Source organism: Aptenodytes forsteri, unplaced genomic scaffold (assembly GCF_000699145.1).
Source record: "Aptenodytes forsteri isolate BGI_AS27 unplaced genomic scaffold, ASM69914v1 Scaffold178, whole genome shotgun sequence".
In the NCBI taxonomy this organism is placed as follows: domain Eukaryota; kingdom Metazoa; phylum Chordata; class Aves; order Sphenisciformes; family Spheniscidae; genus Aptenodytes; species Aptenodytes forsteri.
Window position 1 is genome coordinate 1,195,205 of NW_008795136.1, and position 4,111 is coordinate 1,199,315.

Below are 4,111 nucleotides of genomic sequence, written 5' to 3' on the forward strand. Positions count from 1 at the left end.
CTTCCTCTTGCTACTACTTCATTCCAGGTATTCTTTTGGGGCTAAAAAATCAACAGTGGCAATAAAATTGCCTGTACGGAATATAATAGCGAGTGATGAAATGGCCAAATCATAGAACCATAGAATCGTAGAATGGTTTGGGCTGGAAGGGACCTCTAAAGGCCATCTAGTCCAACCCCCCGCAATGAGCAGGGACATCTTCAACTAGATCAGGTCGCTCAGAGCCCCGTCCAACCTGACCTGGAATGTTTCCAGGGATGGGGCATCCACCCCCTCTCTGGGCAACCTGGGCCAGTGCTTCACCACCCTCAGCGTAAAACATTTCTTCCTTCTATCTAGTCTGAATCTCCCCTCTTTTAGTTTAAAGCCATTCCCCCTTGTCCTGTCGCTACAGGCCCTGCTAAAAAGTCTGTCCCCATCTTTTTTATAAGCCCCCTTTAAGTACTGAAAGGCCGCAATAAGGTCTCCCCGGAGAGTGAAACTGCAAGAGTGCCTTGCTGTCATCCTCCATCCAGCGCCCTGGATTTTCCACACCCCTCGCCCTAACGCCAGTGAAATTCCCCTGCTTCTTCTCCCACCCCACCGATCAGCGATTCCCTCTAAGCAGCATCGCAATCCTCTCATGCAATTAATATCCGTAATAAAGGATTATGGAAAAAAAAAAATCCCATTTGCAACCAAGGGAAGAGAGAGATATTTCTGGGCTGCTGGAACGTTTCCTGGCCAGCCGTGCCTCTGCAAAACGCGCTTGTCAATGGCTAATTTGACTCCGTTCTCCGGCAAACCCACCGTTGTTGATGACCCTGTCCGAGATGCTTTCTGTCACCCTAAGGAGGCGCCTGACAAGATCTGCCTTGCCTGGTGTGGAAGGACATCCTTCACCACCCATCCCAAGTCCTTGCGATGCCTCTGCCAGCTCTCGGCTCGGCCTCCTCAGCAGCTTGACCTTTGCAAATGCCCACGTGTTTCCTTGGGGCTAGAACAGCGGCAATCCTTTAAACTGGTAGTTTGTTCTTACCTGGGTAATCATACTTTGCATTTCTAAGGCCTCTTCAATCCAAAGGTGTAGCTGTGAATTAAGTCAGGGGAGGAAAGTCATGAATTATGACCAGGTAGCCCCATTACACAGCTGAGTTATGTGAAATATGGGAAATGAGGGATATAATTTTAAGCAACATGGGAGGTCAAGGAGAAAATCCAAATGTTCTGAGTTGCACCTTCTCACCCGCAGTATGGAAAGCAGCATCAGAGCTGGATTTCAACCCATCTGCAGCAAAGCGGTCTTCATAAGCCCAGCTCTCCAGGAGCCCGGACCCATCCTGTTCCAGACCTCTGGCGAATACCAGTGAATTTAGCCTTGACTCGAAAACAGCCTTGGCACCGATCGCTGCGCTGGATACAAATGCCCTTCTAAAAATAACTGAGAAGTGGGGGAAGGAGCCTGTCCCCGCACTCGGCGTTTCAAAACCAGCTTCTCCTCTTGCCACAGCAAAGCATTGCTTCACCCGTGGGTACCCCGCTCTGAAATTTGATTTTTTTATATATATATATATATATATATATACACAGACACACACACATATATATAAAGGAGAGAGTCTTCACAGCTTTGTGCTGTCTGTCTTTTGCCGCAAATGTCTCGGCTGGCCGCATCCACGTCCCATCACCTCAGTTTCTCTCCAGCTTTGCAGCCAGGCTATCTCACCCCGTAAGATTTGGGTGGAGGAGGAACCGCTGGAGCCCCACGTCCAATGCCGCCGGCCCCCCAGGCACGGACAGACATCTCCACGCTCGGGAAGGAGGGCAGAGCCGTCGCTCAGGCTCTGTCGGGACGGGAATAAAGACCTTGTCTGTCTCCAGTCCTTGCTTCTACAGTAGGTCTATTATTTGGATTTTAGAGGAGGTCTGTTTGCTTTCAACTCAACTGTAGCCCGGCCAGAATAATGATCTCTCTGACTCTGGCAGGAAGATTGTTGACCCAACTATTGAAAGGATTTCTTTTCCTGCAGGAGTCTCTGATGGAGCATCTAAGCACTTGATGACCATGGTGACACTTTGGTGGTCACTTCTTAGAAACCTGCTGAGGGCATCACTGTGTCTCCATCCTGGGAGACATCCCCACCATCCCACCTATGCCAGAAGTACTTGCGGAAGAAGAAAGGAATTCCCTTCTTCTTCAGTTTATTTTTTTCCACTACCTATCTGTATGTATAACCGAGCTTTCCACGCGGGGGATGTATAATTTGAACAGAACACAGTACGTTGAATTTTGCCTTCAGCTACGCTCTGTAAAGCCAAGATTTGCTCCAAGCTAGCGAAGGAGGGCCAAGCTACCAGCACGCCGCAGCCACAGGCAAGGTACTTCGTAAATATTCTATATTTCCCCTTCGAAGCAGCAGGTTCCCATCATCGCTAAGCCATTTTAAAGGGTATTGCCAGGGCGAGGGCAGAGTTCGGCACGGCATCTTTTTGGTTGCAGCTTGTGCTCTCAAATATCTTTGCGTCCCCGGCTGCTCTTTCTGTCTCTTGCTATTTTCCTGGGACAAAAATCTTGAGGCTGGAGCATTTCCCACTGGCGGAGATCCCCCAGTTCCCACTGAATTGGGAGAGAGCTGAGGGAGGCTCTTGACATCTTCCCGGAGATGCTCAGCGCTTTCCCGGGAGCATCCCTCGGAGGATGCTGAGGCAGGATACGGGCCTGCCCGCGCGGGTCCCAGCATCTTGTGGACTCTGTGCTTGGCAGCATAAGGAGCCAGGCAGCCTGCCTCAATTTTCTCTGCTACGGCGATGGAGGAACTCCCCTGATGCCTCACTACCTCCCTAAATACACGTTTTTAATAAAGAGCCAATTTAATTTCCCAAGCACTGAGTCACCTCGTGTTATTACCTGGCGTATGGTAACCAGAACAGCAGCCACAGCATCTTTTCCTTGAAAGAAGGATGTTTCCATTCCCTCCTCCATCCCCGGCTTTTCACAACTCCTCTTTTTTTTTTTTTTTCTTTTAAGTGGAAACCCTCTCCTTTCCTCCCTCCTTTGCCAAGCTACGACGGGACGAAGCCAGAAGCGAAGCTAAAAGGAGGAGGCCGACTTTTAAGTGGAAACCCTCTCCTTTCCCAATTTCCCTCCTTTGCCAAGCTACGACGGGACGAAGCCAGAAGCAGGGATAAAAGGAGGAGGCCGAGCCGCTGAGCGGGCACATCGGAGGGGCTGAGGCGCCGGGGTGGAAGGGAGCAGGGTTACACCCGCGTGGGGATGGGACCGGCAGCTCCGCTTTGCTCTTTGGACCTGGAGCCGCCCCAGCTCCCGGAGAAAGTCCCCGGCTACTGTAAAGCTGCATTTTCTCTCTTCCTGCCGGGACAGGTTAATAACGAATGCCACGACCGGCGTGGCCGTGGAGCTCCAAACCCAGGCGAGGGTGGGAGTGAGATGGCAGAGATGGCACCTTTTCCCGAGTCCCGGGCTGATGCTGCCCGGCAGAAGGCGGTGTACCCTGCCCCGTCCATAGCTCACAGCACCCGATCCACGTGCCACGTTCCCTTTAATCACCCTGCTGTCATCCCGGTCCAAATTCGCCCCCCCACCTACTAGAGGAATGAATCCAGCTCCCTCCCACGCTCCCGCAGACACCACGCTCTGTGGGATGGGTCATTCCCCCCAAAAAATATCTCAGGTTGGAAGTTGTGTGCCCTGATCCAGCACCCATCTGGGCTCCTGAACCAGAGCACCCAATCCCCAGCCCTGCCGCCCTCCTCCTTTCCAGCAAGGGTGGAGGCGAGCGCCCGGTGGCATTTTGCAACGTCGCCAGGTCAGGGATGCCTTGAGCAGGTTGGGGCAGGAGCGGGATGCTCGGAGAGGTCCCACCACGCGGGGCCAGGACCCGATCTGCCCACCCAGGAGCAGGACTTCACACGTGCCAGCGCGTTCACGCCATTATCATCACTCGCACGGGCCGGCGTTCTCCAAAGAGGGAGATTTGCTATTAAAAAGTAGCTGGGAAGAACTGTTATCAGGTTAAAGGTGACAATCCCAGTCGCACTGGCATTGCAAAAAATGCTCATTAATGTAAGAGCGGATCCTACCTTTTTTTTTTACCTCGACCCTGCTCTCACA